The sequence below is a fragment of the Hemicordylus capensis genome, chromosome 2 (assembly GCF_027244095.1).
Source record: "Hemicordylus capensis ecotype Gifberg chromosome 2, rHemCap1.1.pri, whole genome shotgun sequence".
In the NCBI taxonomy this organism is placed as follows: Eukaryota; Metazoa; Chordata; class Lepidosauria; order Squamata; family Cordylidae; genus Hemicordylus; species Hemicordylus capensis.
In genome coordinates, this window is record NC_069658.1 from 93,134,852 (window position 1) to 93,153,684 (window position 18,833).

The following is an 18,833-nucleotide window of genomic DNA, read 5'->3' on the forward strand; positions in this document are numbered from 1 at the left end:
TTTAGATACAAAATCCCTGAGAAAATGTATTTTAGATACAAAATACTTGGTAAACAACCAATAAAAATACAAAATAGTATTTTAAAATATATCTTAAAATACAAAAAACAATGCCTGAAACAAGGAAACAATTCTGAGATGTTCGTTACTTATCCAAACTTGTTTGCATTTCCTTTAAGCAACACAAGTTTTCCATAGATTAAATCACTCAAGTTATGCCTTCTGGAGCTATGAATCACCCCAGCAAAAAAAATAACTGTTCTACAGGACCACTTGATATTAGACTTGTATTAGATCTAAAAAAAAAAAAAAAAAATAGCCAGCGGACAATGGGATTCCATCCAACATACTAATGTGCTTGGATTTGTCCTGAAAAAATGAGTATTTCCAGCTTTTTTAACACTCAGTCAGATCAAAAATTCCAAAACAACCTAATACCCTGTTTCTTTCGGCCATGTTTGATATGTTTCTCCATTCTTATCACTCTGCATGGGTATCTGCAAGCTTTTTTTTTTTTTTTTGGTGGGGAGAGGGAAGGCAAAATTCATTTGGGCAGAACCCTCATTTTCTGAAGAAAGTCTTCTTCCCTTTTATAGCTTCCCTGACTCTAATTGTTATCCACGCTGTTTTCCTCCTGAACTTGGTGGCACCTTTCCTCCTTCTTGGTGGATCGATAACTGGTTGAAGGACCAGAAACAGACAGTAGGAATAAATGGACAGTTTTCACAATGGAGTGAGGTAGGAAGTGGGGTCCCCCAGGGATTGGTACTGGGACCAGAGCTCTTTAACTTGTTCATAAACGATCTAGAAGTTGGGGGGACCAGCAAAGTGGCCAAATTTGCCGATGACACTTAACTATTTAGGGTAGTGAAATCCACAATGAATTGTGAGGAACTCCAAAAAGATCTCTCCAAACTGGGTGAGTGGGCAACAAAGGGGCAAATGTGGTTCAATGTAAGCAAGTGTAAAGTGATGCACATTGGGGCAAAAAACACCAACTTCACAAATATACTGATGGGATCTGAGCTGCTGGTGACTGACCAGTAGACAGAGCTTGAGGTTGTGGTGAACAGTTCATTAAAAGTGTCATCTCAGCGCACGACAGCTGTGAAAAAGGTTAATTCCATGCTAGGAATCATTAGGAAGGGTATTGAAAATAAAAATGCTAATATTATAATGCCCTTATACAAATCTATGGTGTAGCCACATCTGGAGCACTGTGTACAGCTCTGATCACCGTATCTTAAGAAGGATATTGTAGGACTGGAAAAGGTGCAGAAGAGGGCAACCAAAATGATCAGAGGCCTGGAGTACCTTCCTTATGAGGTTTGATGGGCCTTGTGCCTGATCCATCAGGGCTGTTCTTATGTTCTTAAAATATACACAAAGTATGTCTACAGGATCTATCCAATGTTAATCATGTTTAGAGTAGGGTAGACCCATTGAAATAAATGAAAGTTAGTCATGACAAAGGCTGCAATCACAGCAAGTCGTATTATTTGTGAAGCAATCATATGGTCAAATCATATGGGGAGGACAACAATTCCTTTTACCCCAATTAATCACTGCCTGTTTTCCTCTCTCTCTATGCTATTCTTGAAGCACTGAGAGCAATGGCCCGGGGGAGGGGGAAACAGGGGTGTTTTACAGGAGTGACTCAGAAGGATCCCCCTAAACCCAAGCTGTTACTCAGTAAGAAAGCTGAAGAAAGCTTCTAGTTTAAATGCAATCCAAAAGGATGTATTTGTATATCCTCCTATGAATAAGAAATAAAGAAGATTCTAACTGTTCCTAAGCCAATGTGGTGTAGTGATTAGGTTGTTGAATGAAGACTGGAAGACCCAGTTTGAAGTAGGGGTGTGAAATTTGGATTTTCGGTGTTTCGATTCAGATCCAAACCAAAACACCCCCGTTCTGTTTTGTATCCGAATATTGCCCATCCGAATCTCCCCTGATTCGATTCGGATCCGAATTAATCCGAATCTGAATCTGAATAGATTTGGATTAAAAAATGGGTCCTGGGGCCAAAAGAGTGGGGTGGGGTGGTAGTGCTCAATGGGTGGAGGCTACCACCCAAATTTCAGGGGGATTGGGCAGAGGGCTGATTTTTGGTGAATTTTTGAAGTTTTAGTGACTTTGGGGCAGATTGGGGGCAGAAAGTGGGATCTGGGGCAGAATAGTGGGGTGGGGTGGTAGTGCCCAATGGGTGGAGGCTACCACCCCAATTGCAGAGTGATTGGGCAGAGGGCTGATTTTTTGTGGATTTCTGAAGTTTACGCGTTTTTAAGGTTTCCCCCCATTAGATATAATGGAGGGTGTATCGCTTCACGTTGGGGGGAAAGGGGTAGCCTAGAGAGGTGTGGGGTTTGTGGTAGTGCCGGGTAGGAGAAAGGAAGCTACCTGAATTTTTTCAAAGGATTTGGGCAGAGGGCTGATTTTTGGTGAATTGTTGAAGTTTACGTGTCTTTAAGGTTTTTCCTCATAAGATATAATGGAGCTTTCAGCAGCCCCATAAGTGCACTTGGGGGGTGCTGGGGTGGCCCAGAGCGAGTGGTGGTGTACAGGGTTCTGTTGTTTCTGAGGTATTCTGAGTGTAGATTCTATGATAGCAAATGAGATTTTCAACGAGACACCATGAATCCACTCTAATTTGCTATCATAGAATCCACACTCAGAACACCTCAGAAACAACAGAACCCTGTACCCCGTGGGTTAGCAACCCATGGGGTTGGTTGGCACCCTATGTGAACTACACCACCACTCGCTCTTCTGAAGTATATAAGCAAGAACATTCTTCTGAAGTATATAAGCAAAGATAATCTTAGCAAAAAGGAGTGAAGCACATACTGAGCCCTCTCTCACACAGAAATAAATAAGGACAAAAAGTGCTTAATTTTGTCTGGCCAGATACCACACATTTCTAAATACTAGAAACTCATACAACATAATGATAAAATCATTGAACTCAAGCCTGTACAGAAATCAATGACTTGTTAACAGTAACTACTTTTTAACAATAAACATTGATTTTAAAATGTTACGTTTTTGTAGTACGTTCTCATAAACATATGAGAATAATGCTGCTTTCCTTATCTACAGCTTAATCGAGTGTGCAGTTCTACTTTGTTTTCATATGGCATTTGAAAATTCAGTTTATTACAGATCTGGCCTGTAACATGAATCAATATTAAAATTTTAGATCTGCTGCATAGATAGAGTGACTGCTTATATGAGGATTATAGGACTTCATGACAGTTACCTTTTATTTCACATTGCTTTATATAATTATTACAAAAAGCTCCTTTATACCAACCAGGTAACTTAAACATTTAGAAGAAAAAATTCACATACCAACCAGGTAATTTAAACATTTAGAAGAAAAAATTCACATAGTACTGAGGTGCTGCTTGCAACAAAGTTGCCAGTTCAGAATTGTCCTGAAGTCTCCAGAATTCGGATAACTCTCCAGGTGATTACTGAAAGCAATCCTAGAGATTTTAATACTTAGATATTGTTTTTTAAAATTCTAGTTGTAGTTGGGGAGAAAATCAGGAATAGCTTCAGTTAATCTATGGTAATCATAGGTTGTAAAAATTTGGGATCTTCAAATTATTGGAAAACAACTGACCTGCTTGGTTTTAGCATTTTTACCATTTTCCCATACTGGAACACATGGGGCTGGGAGGGAGAACCCTGTCTCTGTTTGGTTTTACTTTTACTTTTGTTTAATTCTTTAACTTTAATTTGTGGGTGTGTGTCTGTCGGCGGGACATGAAATAAAAATGGCTATCCACCACACTACTCAGCTGATGTTCCCTGGACCTACCCATTGCAAGATGACTATCTTGCTAACCTGGCTCACCGCTCAAGGTTGGAAAGAGGAAGTTAGAGAATGAGGATAGGCAGGTATACCAGTAGCAACAGCAATGGTTAAAGAAAAGCAAGGAAGAAGAGATGAGGAGTTAGCAGCTATAGCAGTGAGTAAGGTCATGTGTGAAATAAAGTATACTAGCTGGGCTGGGCGCAGAGCATCTGCACCTCTAGTTGCCGCAGCCAATTTCTCTCCCCCGCCCCAGCTTATTTTCCTGGCCACCTGGCCATCCATCTTCCTGCAGGCAGCCTCGGCCCGCCAACCTGCCACCTCCACCGGCTGGCCGGCCCAGCACCACCTGCTCACTCCCGCCGCCGGCTGTGTCTTCTTACCCGTCCGGATGCATTTTCTCTCGCTGGCTGGCTGGCAATCCAGCTGCTTCCTCCTGCTGGCTGGCCACACTTCCTCCAGCCGGCCAGCCCGCTGCTTCCTCCTGCCGGCTGGCTGTGTCTTTTCTCGCCAGCCAGCTGGCCACCATGTCTGTTTTCTCCCCTGCCCCCATCGCTAACCATCCCCCCACCCCAGCAGCTGCTCGCAAACTCTCACACGAGCTGCCACAAGTGAATCATATATAAAGGTGGGGTTTTTTTGCTGGCAAGAAACTTGTGATCACATGCAAAAGCTGTACCCCTTGAATGAATACTAGCTTACATACAGTGCAGCACACCACGCGTGGGAGAGTTGCCCCTTCTAACTGCATAAAGAAGCACCTTTTTAAAAGTGGTGATTCTCTTTATTTAGCAGAGGGAGAGCAACTGGCCCTAGCCAACCCCAGCACAGCATCCCTCCAGTGGCTATTGCTGGTATCTGCCTTATGCTCTTTTTAGATTGTGAGCCCTTTGGGGACAGGGAGCCATCTTTCTTACTTACTTACTCATTTATACCTCTCTCTCTCTCTCTCTCTCTCTCTCTCTCTCTCTCTCTCTCTCTCTCTCTGTGGAAACATTTATTGAAAAGCGGTATATTAATATTTGTAGTAGTACTAGTAGTAGTGGGGCACACACACACTGGTTCTGTGAGTCTGCAAAGCCTGTCAACTTCCATGGCTCCTAATAATTCCCAATGGGAGAAGCATCCTACAGCCAAGCCAAGCCAATCCTCGTTTGTTTTTGCTAGCAGCATTGAAACACTTTGCAGAATCTTGGAACCAAAGTGTGTGCCATGCTCTTCCATGGGCAGCACACTGTGCTGTTTGTAAGTCACAGTGTTGACCACTGGACTCCTTTCTCTTTACTTTTCAGCTTTGCCCCTTTACCACTGAGCTCTGTCCCAGCTAGCTGCATGGAGTTCTACTCCTGGCTCTTCTGAACACTGACCCTGACTCCCACCAGGTTCTGACTCTTGAGCTCTCTGCGATCCACCCCAGGCTCTACACAGGCAGCAATATTTTGTCTTTACAAATCCATAACAAAAATTACAGTTAAAAATGCAATCCTTTCACATAACAATAGTGACCCACAGAATTCTAAGGTGACTCTCATATGATAGTCATAGGCTATATTTGGTGACTCAAAGGATAAGTGTGTATATGGTAGACCTCATAAACATTCCAAAACAATTGGGCAAAAGCAATAAAGAGTTGCAAAGTTTTGGCTTTGAGTAATATTGGGCCTAATGAAAGACTAGAGAAACAGAATTGCTTGTTCGCAAACTCATTTTATAAAGCACAAACAGAACAAGCAGGAATCTCAAATTCACTGTGGGGCATCCTTCAGTCCTTTGTGGTTCAAGGAACATAAATTCATTTTCAAACTAGCCCTGATTATGCAGTTCAAGAAATGTTATGTGCACTTCACTGCAAGACACCATATTGAAGTAGCGTGTTTTCAATAATTGGACTGTATTTTATGTATTTCAAGTGGAGTGAGTTCTTATCCTTGGCCAATACCAGAAGATCAGAAGAGAGAATTTGGAGCATCAAGAGGGGGGAAAACAGCCTCAAATAATCAGGATGGAAAATATATCTCAGCAGTTTTCCTCCCAGGGACGTGGTGAAAAGCGTATCGTATTGTACAAAAGAATCAAAAGGAAAAACATATACAAAGTCTGAATATTAGCTGAACACTTGGAAGTGGTGGGAGTTCTAGTCCTTTGATTAAAAAATCTGTCTGTGCCTTCTTATTAAGTAAAATGTTTATTACTTTACAGCAGATGTGGGAGATTTGTTTTTTTAAAGAAGTTGGTCATATTGGGCCAAAATAAGCTTTGTTCTTGTAAGTGGCAAACAAACTATGAAGTCATGTAGTTGTTTGTCTGGCAGATTGAACACCTATGTTGTAATAGTCTAATGGAGCTATCAAAAACAGCTGGAGTCCCAGAACAAATAAGTACATCAGTGTAGGCAAACAGGATGCACCATTAGTACAAGAACCTCTGCAGCTGTGCCTTAGCTAACATCTTATTAAAGATAATCATATTTCCTGGGCAACAAAGAATTCTCCCATCCTGATGTTCAGCAGATTTGGAAATAACATAGCAACTAGATTAACTAACCAGAAGAAACACTCACGATTGGGGTGGGTGGGAATTAGATGCCCTGTAGGGTGGCATGGGCAAACTCTCTCGTAGATAACCGATGACAGATTTCTAACCATGGATTAAGAATTTAGCAATTCTATTTAAATAGTATTAATAAGGGTTAATTCCAAAACTACTATTATAATTCCAAAACTACTATCAGTGTAGTGTTTTTATGTATGCACAGATTTGTTTGTTTGTTTATTACATTTCTACATTTCTCCAATCCAACGGATTGGGGAGTACCAACATGCACTCACTCTTAGGTGTGTGATAGAAGCCCAGCTATAACTCAATCATTTGAAGCTGCCCAAGGTCTCTTTTAAGCCTCATTGAGGAACCCATGACAATCAAAGATAATGGCTTACACAGTGTGCAGTGCGTAGCCTGCCTAAGCAACAAGGAAGATAGCTATGTTAGCACTTTTAAACCTTGCCAGTGCAGCTTGCGAAGATGAGGAGGCTCTGTGGCTACTAAAAACTGTGTCCTAACACTCCCACTTATACTTTTATTGGGAATAATGGGGATAGCAGCAGCACACTCCTTAGTAGACATGGCGCTTCCCAACCTCATAAGTCATGCCAACAGGGCTTAAAGGGACACAGAAGCAGCAAGTTCGCTTGTCACTTAAGACAGTTTGCTGAATTGTTTGAAGCCAAGGAGACAACAAACATTTTCAAAAACAGGGAACAGTTAGAAATTTCATTTCAGCAACATGTAAAGTAAATAACAATAATAAATATAATAATTTAACTCAGAAGATCTTTGAAAGTGGGAGAGGGAAAATTTAATGTACTATACAGAATTTATTTATTGATTATTTATTTAACTATTGTTCAATCTTTATACTGCCTTTCATAAAGCATCCAAAGGTGGTTTATAAAAAATAAAATACAATACAATTATATTAAAATTACATATAAAACCTAAAAATCAGTTAAATAATAAAACCATTAAAAAAACAACAACTACCACCATTAAAAAGACAACAGAAGCAGAAGAGCTAAGAAGAAGCTGTGCTAAGGCACCCCTGGCCACTACCTCCACCTGAGCATCCAAAGCAGAGCCAGGTCCAGGAACACCCCACCCCCCCAAGCTGTGCACTTGCTCTTTCAAAGGGAGTACAACCCTGTCCAGAGCTGGCTGATTTTCTACTGACCAAAAGCACCTCCGTCTTGTCTGGATTTAACTTCAGTTTGCTAGCCCACATCCAGCCCATCACCACCTCCAGCCCCCAATTCAGTACGTCCACTGTTTCTCTAAGATCTGATGTCAGGGAAAGGAAAAGCTGAGTGTCATCTGCATATTGATAACACTTCAGTCCAAACCCCCTGATGACCTCTCCCAGTGGTTTCATGTAGATGTTAAACAGTATGGGGCACAAGACTGAGCCTTGTGGGACCCGATAAGCCAAAAGCCAAGGAGTTGAGCAGAAGTCCCCAGCATCACCTTCTGGAACCTCCCCCCAAGTAAGGACCAGAAGTACTCCAATGCACCACCCTTTTACCTGGATCCCTATACCTGAGAGGTGGTCCAGAAGTATGCTATGGTCAATGATATTGAATGCCGCTGAGAGGTCCAGCAGAACCAACAGGGACACACTTCCCTGTCTAGTTACCAGTATATGTCATCCCCTAGGGCAACCAAGACAGTTTCAGTCCCAAACCCAGGGTAAAAGGCAGATTGAAAAAGGTCTAGATAGTATCGCCCTTTGCGGCTGCAAGAATAAATCAGATAATGATTTCATTCTTATAAACCCACAAACTCTACAAAGGAATGCAAAGTAATAACAGGGGGAAAGAAAGAGACATCAGAAAAAGAAAGGTTGTTGAAATTTCTTCATAATACTAGGCACTGACAATCCTCCTGGTGTTAATTAAATTGTTAGATGTAGTTTAAGTTCTCTAGCATGTGTAGTTCTGGTAATTCTGTAGAAATTCCTTCCAATGTGTTATACATATAAGTGGGGACAGATCAGGGGCCAGACAATTTGAGCACCGGCCAAAGGCCCATGTCCATCAGAATGCCCGCAGCGGACACCTGAGGTCTGCCTCTTCAGTGTCTGCAGTAATAGCATGATTCAGTTTGAAGCTATTGCCATCTCCGCCTCCGCCTCCTTTTTTTTTTGAGGATGCCCATCCCCCGATGTGAAGGAGTAAAGGGGATGAGAACAGACTGACTTGCGTGGCTGAATAAGTTGTTCTGTCAACTTGTCTTTGGAACTGGCACTGAGAAATGAGGGTCAGATGTTGTCCATGACCTGGTAAAACACCCATTGAGCCCTGGAAATATTTTCAGGTGATGGTGGGCAAAAATGGCAGCAGGAGATGCTCCTTCCCAGGTGCCCTGCCCCTCCCAGTGTATATCAGAGACCTGGGGTATCTGGGTACTTTAAAAATGAGTCACCATCTGTGGCAACACTGCAGAATGAATAACTGTTTTTATTTTATTTATTTTATTTTATTTACATTTATATCCTGCTCTTCCTCCGAGGAGCCCAGAGCGGTGTACTACATACTTGAGTTTCTCCTCACAACAACCCTATGAAGCAGGTTCAGCTGAGAGAGAAGTGACTGACCCAGAGTCACCCAGCTAGTTTCATGGCTGAATGGGGATTTGAACTCGGGTCTACCCGGTCCTGTTGACCTCACTGCCTGGCAAGCAATAGCCCAGTGGAAGGGAGTCTACCAGTTAGTAGCAGGAGATGCAGAGCTTGTTCTTTAGCACTGCTACCTGTTGTGGCATTAAAGAATGAGCTGTCAGCTGCTGCTGCTCCTGCAGTTTAGAGGGCTTTTGGCTGAAGGAGAAGGGCTTACAGCAGCTCTGCAATATGATTGATTGATTGATTGATTAAGTGCCATGAAGTTAGTGCCAACTCTTAGTGACCACATAGATAGATTCTCTCCAAGATGATCTGTCTTCAGCTTAGCCTTTAAGGTCACTCAGTGGTGCATTCACTGTGGTTGCAATTGAGTCCATCCACCTTGCTTGCTGCTGGTCGTCCTCTTCTTCTATTTCCTTCAGTTTTTCCCAGCATTATGGATTTCTCAAGGGAGCTGGGTTTTCACATAATGTGTCTGAAGTATGATAGTTTGAGCCTGGTCATTTGTGCTTCAAGTGAAAATACTGGATTGATTTGTTCTATGATCCATTTGTTTGTTTTCCTGCCTGTCCATAGTATCCTCAAAAGTCTTCTTCAGCACTAAAGTTCAAAAGCATCAATACTGTTTTTATCTTGCTTCTTCAATTTAGCTTTCGCATCCATAGAGCATCACAGGAAAAACCATTGTCTGAACAATTCTAATCTTTGTGGGTATAGACATGTCACGGCATCTAAATATCCTTCTTAAGGCCTTCATTGCAACCCTACCAAGTGCTAGTCGACTAGCAGTATTTCTTGCCTGCTGGATCCTTGATGGTCAATCCTAAAAGGCAGAAGCTATCCACCACTTCAATGCCTTCATTATCAGTTCTGAGTCTGGTTGCTGTACCCGTTGCCATTAGTTTAGTCTTCTTGACATTTACAGGTGAAACTCGGAAAATTAGAATATCGTGCAAAAGTCCATTAATTTCAGTAATGCAAATTAAAAGGTGAAACTGATATATGAGACAGACGCATTACATGCAAAGCAAGATAAGTCAAGCCTTAATTTGTTATAATTGTGATGATCATGGCGTACAGCTCATGAAAACCCCAAATCCACAATCTCAGAAAATTAGAATATTACATGGAACCAAGAAGACAAGGATTGAAGAACAGAACAATATCGGACCTCTGAAAAGTATACAGTGTACTGTGCTTGACTGGCCAGCAAACTCGCCTGACCTGACCCCATAGAGAATCTATGGGGCATTGCCAAGAGAAGGATGAGAGACATGAGACCAAACAATGCAGAATTGCTGAAGGCCACTAATGAAGCATCCTGGTCTTCCATAATACCTCATCAGTTCCACAGGCTGATAGCATCCATGCCATGCCGCATTGAGGCAGTAATTGCTGCAAAAGGGGCCCAAACCAAGTACTGAATACATATGCATGCTTATACTTTTCAGAGGTCCGATATTGTTCTATTATTCAATCCTTGTCTTCTTGGTTCCATGTAATATTCTAATTTTCTGGGATTGTGGATTTGGGGTTTTCATGAGCTGTACGCCATGATCATCACAATTATAACAAATTAAGGCTTGACCTATCTCGCTTTGCATGTAACGCGTCTGTCTCATATATCAGTTTCACCTTTTAATTTGCATTACTGAAATTAATGGACTTTTGCACGATATTCTAATTTTCCGAGTTTCACCTGTAATACATTTAAAACACCGCACATTGTCCTTTATTTGCCTTTTTGGTAGAAATCAAGCCTGATCTTCATGAATTAACTCTACCATAACTCTATCTATTGATGTTTCTTCAATATAGCCCACTGTTAATATTGCAAGTTATAGTGGGGTGGAGGCAGGTTTTAATTTGCAGCTGAAATTCCCCCATAGGATTCCTACTTTAATAGAATAGTATTAGAACTGTGCACTGAGGAATGGCTCAAACTGTCCCCAACATACAATTAGGCTATAACACTATATCAGCATGCAGGTAGGGGGAGATATGTGCTGCACACACTTCTTTCACATGATTGCACTGGCCAGTTCAGAGACTGAACCGGTTCATGTGAGTACACTCATTATAAGCGAATAACTGTTCATATGTACTGATCAACAATCATGCATATACATGTGTAATATGACACTCAAATGGAGCTCTTGTGTGCTCTTTCATCCAGTTTCGATCAACTGCTCTCAGATTTCTTTTGCTTACTTCCAGTTTGCCTTTCATTTGCCCTTGGAAAATGAATTTGACCAGAACCCTCAGTGTGAGTCCTGGGGTAGTTTTGTATACCAAGATCCCCGCAGGATTCAGATTTCCTTTTGTTTGTTCTAATGTAGTCATTTTTGGACATTGTCACTGGCTCTTCAATACACAAAACCTTCAGGTAACTTACAATACATAGTTTAATCTGTGTGGCTGAAAAACTGTCAGAGGTAAAATTGTACCCCAGAAGTGAATGGATTTTCCCATATGACATCACTAACTCAAAACCCATTGGGGCTATTCTGACGATCATTTTTGCTGATCGTCAGAACAACCAGGCTCGCAGCCGAGCCCAGTGGTTCTGGAGCGGCTAACCCTGGAGCAAGCACTCTGAAAACCTGCTTTTTACAATCGTGAGTAGCCGCGGTATGCCTTCGCGCTGCACCTACTCATAAGTAGGCCCCCGGCTGGGAGGCGAAAAGCCGCCTCCTGGGTCGGGGGTCTCCCCAGTATGCCCCCGAGCTCCCCAGCTCCCCAGTATGCCTCCCCATGCGCCCCCCGAGCTCCCCAGCCCCCGCCGGCTCCGGCTCGGATCCGGCAATCATGTGGGCAGCCGATCCGGCTGCCCAGGGCTCCCTCTATGCTTGTGAGCAGAGAGAGCAGGCTTAGCCCGCTCTCCCCGCTCACCCGAAGAAACCGGGTCTCACGGATCGTGAGACCCGGCTCATTATCTTAATGCAATATCTGCTCATCAAACTTGCTTTGCCTGGACAAGTTTGATCATATTTTCTTGAAGTGGCCTCAGGGTGCACTAAAGTGTTCACACCAGTGACCGAGGGTGACATGGGTCAGGGTGCACTAAAAGTGTGCACACCACTTGTGGTATGCTTGGAAACAAATGGCCATCTAAATCCAGCATTTATGTAAAATAACCTCTTTGCAGGAGGCAAAGCCATCTCACCCCTGCCTCACTCCTGAAAAGTTCATGAAAATTTCATTCACACCTTTTCTGATGCTGTTAGTATCTAATGGCAAACCACACAATGGGGTGCTTCACACAATTAGTGTGAATTGCCGAGAGGGTTAGTGCAGGGAGAGTGGGCTTAGCCCACTCTCCCTGCACACGAGCAAAGCACTCACTCTGGGTATTTGGATTGGCCACCCACCCAACTACCAGCTCCGTCATGGAGCTGGTAGGGGATCCATCATGGAGCTGGTAGAGTGGGGATCGCGGGCCACCCAACCCCTGGAAGTCCCAGAATGCCCCATGCAAGTGCATGGGTTATTCTAGGGAGCCTTCCAGTCGGGGGTCTCCTCATGAGTTGCCGTGGCATGGAGGCGTGTTGTGGCGTCTCACGACCCGAAAAGCTGGGTTCGCGGAACGCTCGCTCCTCTAACCTCGGTTAAGGGGAGGGGTTTTTAGGTGGGCTAGCACCAGAGAACCACCGGGCTTGCCTGTGAGCCCAGTGGTTCTCACAACCACGTGAAAGTGGGCTGGGCTGCATTAGCCTGCTTCCGCACTGTGGTGTGAATAGCTTCATACTGTAACTAATGTAACTAATGTAAGTAAAGTATAAGAGCAAAGAGTAACACTCCTGAGGCCAGGAGGCTTGATGGAGCCTCCTGGTTGGGGGTCTCCCCACGAGTTGCTGCGGTGTGGAGATGTGCTGCCCAGTGATTCTCACGATTGCGTGAAAGTGGGCTGCATTGCATTAGCCCGCTTTTGCGCAGTCCTGTGAATAGCTTCATACTGTAACTAATGTAAGCAAAGTATATAACAGCAAAGAGTAACTGATGGCAAACAACACATCCTGGATTAATAGAACATAGGAGGCTGCCTTATACCGAGTAAGACACTTCGTCCATCTAGCTCAGTGTTTTCTACACAAGAGTTTCACAACAAGAGTTCTTGTATCCCTAGAAGTACTTGACGTGTTCCCAGGGGGTACTCAAAGCATTCCTATGCTGCAGCCACACTGCTTGTAAGCAGTTTTGTCCCATTAATTTCCGTTTTACTTGAAATAGGAGTAAGACCAAAAGGTTTATTAGAATGGGAGTACTCATTATTAACTTAGTCTGGATGTAAGCCACTGAGTAGAGTAGCCTGTCTCATAACTGTAACATTTAAGTGTGTGTTTGTGTGTGCGTGCACACACACACACACACACACCACTCTCTCTTTCTCTTTCTCTCTCTCTTTTTGGTACCTAAGCTGAAGGTTTCCAACAGAGGTCAACAGTATATAACTTTAAAAAAAAACAATTAAGGTTGAGCACCCCTGGTCTACACTGACTGGCAGTGGTTTCTTCAAAGTTTTAGCCCTACCTGGAGATGCTAGAGATCAAACCTGAGATTTTATGCATGCAAAACAGATGCTTTACCACTGAGCTATAGCCCCACTGAATCATATATTTAGTATCTCAACAACAGCCTTCTAGAGTCCTTTCTTTTGCAAGAAAAAAGACTTATAAGTCCTCATAACCTGCCAGATGGCCATACTGCTGGCATTTTCTGTTTTGTTATGTGGATGGGAGACAAAATTATACAATAGCAACATTATGGGGTTGTGGGATAAAAATTTACCCCATGATGACAATAACTGTTATTTCATGGATGCAAATGAAAGTTTCTGTCATCTAACCATTCTTGACTTCCTTCCTTATCTGACTCTGACTTGACCTCTGTATTGGCTACCTAAGTTTGGCTCCAGTATATTTTGTCTCAGCCTTTGGTCTTTGATACTCTGGCAAAGATCTTAAAACAGACCCTTGACTACTGACTTGGCATTTTGGCTTCTGATTTTCTAAAAAAAATATTTGGGTTCCTACATATTCAAAGACTCTTTTTCTCAGTTGTGGAATGAAATTCTAAGTAAAGCCTGGTTTCCAAAAAGCCATAAAATGGCTGGCTATAAGCATGAATTCTGTGGAGAAATATAGTGCTTAATTTGGCTTGTTTTGCTCGTGAAATGTTTCATTTCCATGTGAGAAAAATGGAGCATTTTTGGCGTGGTGGTAGAGTTTATAATGCAGAGACATGCTGATCAAACTCTAGTCAACAATAATTTGTGAACACATCCTAAAGCTGCATGAGCCGTTAGACCAAAGAGAGACTTAAGATGGTAGTATAAATTGCTCACTCACACTGCAGACAACAGTTATTGGTTTATGTCAGCCTTATTTCTGTGATCGATACTTATGAATCAGAATGCCTGATCAAAGGTCAAATGGAGGTTCTTTCACTCTGAACTAATTTGCAGAGAGGTTGAAGATGATTCTACCTAAAACTTAACAAGCAGACTGAAATTATTAGTTATTTTAAAAAATTACTGATCTCTAGAAACCACAAGAAATTATTTTTCCTTATTTAGGCCAAAGGGAAACAGCTTGGGGTTGCATCCTAACAACAGGGATGCAGTGTGGGGGAATGGACCCTCTTTGTGCAGGATTCATAGGAGTTGGGGATTGTTACAGCAGTATATAGGCTAAACTGCTTTATAACACAGACTTTGGATCCATTAAGATAACTGATATTTCGATCATTCTGCCTCCATCATTTTATGCCTCTTGGATGAAACAAGAAGTTGTGCAATCATTCAATATATTGTCTGTTAACTATTATATTAGTTGTGGATTACTTGTATTTTTGCAGTATTGTGTCTATCTTCCATCTCTTCTCTGTGTGTGTTTTCAGATTTTAAATGGATTTTGGTGTGAAAGGTAAAGGATCCAACAAGAATTGTTTGCTACAGTTAAACTTTTTGCAAGAAGATGAGCTAGAAATCTGATAAAGTTTCCAAGCCAAGGAAGATGGGGGAGCGGCATAGATTTAGAAGTGAGCAAAACATGGACATCAGGATTGTATTCTTTAAAAGTTCTCCACTGGAGGCAGACTCCGAAGAATCTGTTTTGGAAAATGAGAGCTCATCAAGAAGAGATTTACCTGTATGTGTAACCCAGGGAGAGTGGGATGTCCTATTCTTCTCTTTATAAAAATATGTACTTTTTATAAAGTAAAGACCAGAGAGAGTTTTGGGTCCAGGAGCACTCCCATGCTATTCACTTGTTCTTTCTGGGGGAGTATAACCCCATCCAAAATATGCTGATCTAAACCATCTCTTAAGTTCTGACCAAAGAAAGCCCTAATCCAGTGGCGGGCAACTTGAGGCTCTCCAGCTGTTGTTGGACTACAACCCCCATCACCCCCAACCACAATTTATTGAATCTCAGTATGATGGAGGTTGTTGTTGACCAACAGCTGGAGAGTCTGCCCCTCCCTAACCCCCTTTAAAATTGTTGCATACTGGGATCATTTCAGATTTTAATTCAGAATTTCTGACTTAAGTCAAATTTCCCCTAGTGATCATTAGGAAACATTAAAAAAAACAAAACCCCAAAAACCCACTACTCCTGAATCACTGGTCAGAAAACTCTGAAATTTCACATGGTGGTTGAACATGATTATAGCATTAAGTATGTGGACTTTTAAGTAGATTGGTCCAGCTGTTGGTTTTTAATAAAGTTTTGAAAAGTTTTAAAGGCTTTTTAAAAGCACTATAACTGCTTTGCTTCTTGACAGAAAGTTATAAAAAGTTCAGGAATTGAAGCACCCACTCTAACCATTGACCATTCCATATCTGGAGGCAATTTCTTATGGTGTTCATATAAAAGGAGTATTTCCCCCCCTTTGGCACTCCATGTTATAACTCTGAAATCGCTTGGCAGAAAACTATCAAGTTTCAAATAGTAGCAGTACATGATTATGGCATTAAGTGTGTTGCACTTAAGGGAGATTAGTTTGCCCACTGATTTTTAATGAATATTTTAAAAGTGTCACAAATGTTTTGTTTCATAGCAGACAAAAAGTTCCAGAATTCAGTCCAGCCCCCCATTGACCATGCCCTGTTAGGAGGAATGTGCTTCTTACCGTCATACAAAAGGAACCCCACCCCCATTGGCATCCCATGTTATAACTTCAGAATGGCTGGGCAGAAAGTTGTCAAATCTCCCTTGGTGGTAGTACATGGCCATAGCATTCATAGTGTGTGATATCTGAAGCATGCTCATACATCTATTGATTTTGAATGTTGTTGTTTTATTTAAAACAAGGGTGAGTCCATGAAACTGGTAATCCAAGTGGTAAGATAAGGTGAGGTGTCTCTCCAAAGAGAATGGGAGAATTGGATTTGTGTCCCTCCCCAGAAGCACTGTGATTGGAAGGGAAGACTCAGACCATTTGATGTAATAAATTCCAAACAGCTAGCTTGAGCTGTCACTCCAAAGCTCCTGCCACCTTCCCAAAAAGGCAATTGCTATGGCAACAATGTTTTCTTGGCTTCTAGAAGTCCTTAAACAGTTCATTTAAATCCCAACATATCCAACAATTCTGACAGAAATCAGAAACAATATATAGGTTTGAAACAGGTTCAAGTGGGAACCTGGAATAGGGAACTCACCAGGGCAGTAGACACAATTGCCCCTAAGAGTCCCTTCCGATCTGCTTTAAGAGTGGCCCCTTGGTATATAGAGGAGTTGTGTGGTCTGAAGCAGCAAGGAAGGTGACTGGAGTAAAAGTGGCGGAGAACTCAGCTTGAAATTGACAGGACACAGCATAGAGCAAATTTGAAGGGTTATACGGAAGCAGTGCGTGCAGCAAAAAAAACCCCCAAAAAACAATTCTGGTCTGCGCGCATTGGTTCACGTTCAGCAGAATTGTCCCGGGTTGGGAGGAGTTTAATTCAGGCTCCTTCCATTTCGAACCAGTCCCCAGTGATGGATAGTAATAGGCCAGTCTCCAATCTCCCATTATTAGAAAGGTGATTGAGAGAGTGGTGTCTAACCAGCTCCAGGCAGGTTTTGGAGGAAACTGATTATCTAGATCCATTTCAAACTGATTTTAGAGCAGGCTATGGCATTGAGTCTGCCTTGGTCGGCCTCATGGATGACCTTTACCAGGGAACTGACAGAGGGAGTGTGACTCTGTTGGTTGTTTTGGATCTCTTGGTGGTGTTCGATACCATCGACCATGGTATCCTTCTGGATCGCCTGAGGGAATTGGGGATAGGAGGCACTGCTTTGCAGTGGTTCTGCTCCTATCTCTTGGGCAGATTCCAGATGGTGGAGCTTGGTGGAAGTTCCTCTTCAAAATGGGAGCTATTATATGAAGTCCCTCAGGGCTCCATTCTTTCACCAATGCTTTTTAGCATTTACATGAAACCACTGGGTGAGGTCATCAGGAGATTTGGTGCAGGGTGTTAGCAGTATGCTGATGACACCCAAACCTCCTCCTCCTCCTCCTCCTCCTCCTCATCCTCATCCTCATCATCATCATCATCAGGAAATGGCATCCACTACCAAAATGCCTACCTATGGGCAGTAATGGGCTGGATGAGGGATAACAAATTGAAGCTGAATCCAAGCAAGACAGAGGTGCTAATTGTGGGGGATAGGAATTTGAGAGATGAATGGGATGGGGTTACACTCCTCCAGAAGGAACAGGTACGCAGCTTGGGAGTCCTCTTGGATCCAGGCCACACCCTGGTCTCTCAGGCGGAGGCTATGGCCAGGACACTTCCTATCAACTTTGGATGATTCGACACCTGTGCCCATTCCTTGAAGAGAATGATCTCAAAACAGTGGTTCATCAGCTGGTAACCTCCAGGCCCGACTATTGCAATGTGCTCTACGTGGGGCTGCCTTTCTACATAGTTCAGAAACTTCAGTTCGTTAAAAATGTGGCAGCCAGACTGGTCTCTGGGGTAACCCAAAGAGACCATATTATGCCTGTTTTAAAACAGTTGCACTGGCTGTTTTACCTTTAAAGCCCTGAATGGTTTGGGTCTGGGCTACCTTAGAGAGTGCCTTCTTCTGTATGATTCCCATCACACGTTGAGGTCATCTGGAGAGGTCTGTCTCCAGTTACCACCAGTACATCTGGTGGTGACCCGGAACCGGGCCTTTTCTTTTCCTGGCCTATAGAACACACTCCCAGCAGATATCCACAGTTTAGACTCACTGTCGGTGTTTAAGAGAGCCCTAAAAATGTACTTGTTTGGCCTGGCCTTCCAAGGTTTTTTAATTTTTTTTTTTAGTACTTTAATTAGTTTTAAAGGATTTTGAATTGTTTTTAGATTGTTTTTGTTGTTTTGAGCACTGTGTTTTAAATGGTGTGTGTTTTTATGTCTTTTAAAACTTGTTCTACACCATCCAGAGCCTTTGGATAGGGCGGTTTATAAATGTAATAAACAAATAAACAAACAAATAAATAAATAAATATAAAATTCATTCTGATAATTCTGATATGATATATCCTTATTAAAAACATGTTATTAAAGTCATGAGAGAATTATCTTCCTTGGAGGCCTTCAGGAGAGCCTTAAAGACTATCTTTTTAGCCTAGCATTTAATTATTTAATTTCAATTTAATCTGTTCTTAAATGGCTTTTTATTTTAATTGTTATGTATTTTTATTTCAATGTAAACCACCCTGAGCCACTTTAGGAAGGGTGGTATATAAATTGAATACATACATACATACATACATACATACATACATACATACATACATAAAAATAATAAAATAAATGAATTAGCCCAACATTTTCCAATATGGCTAGTGTCCGATAAAATAGTGCTGTTG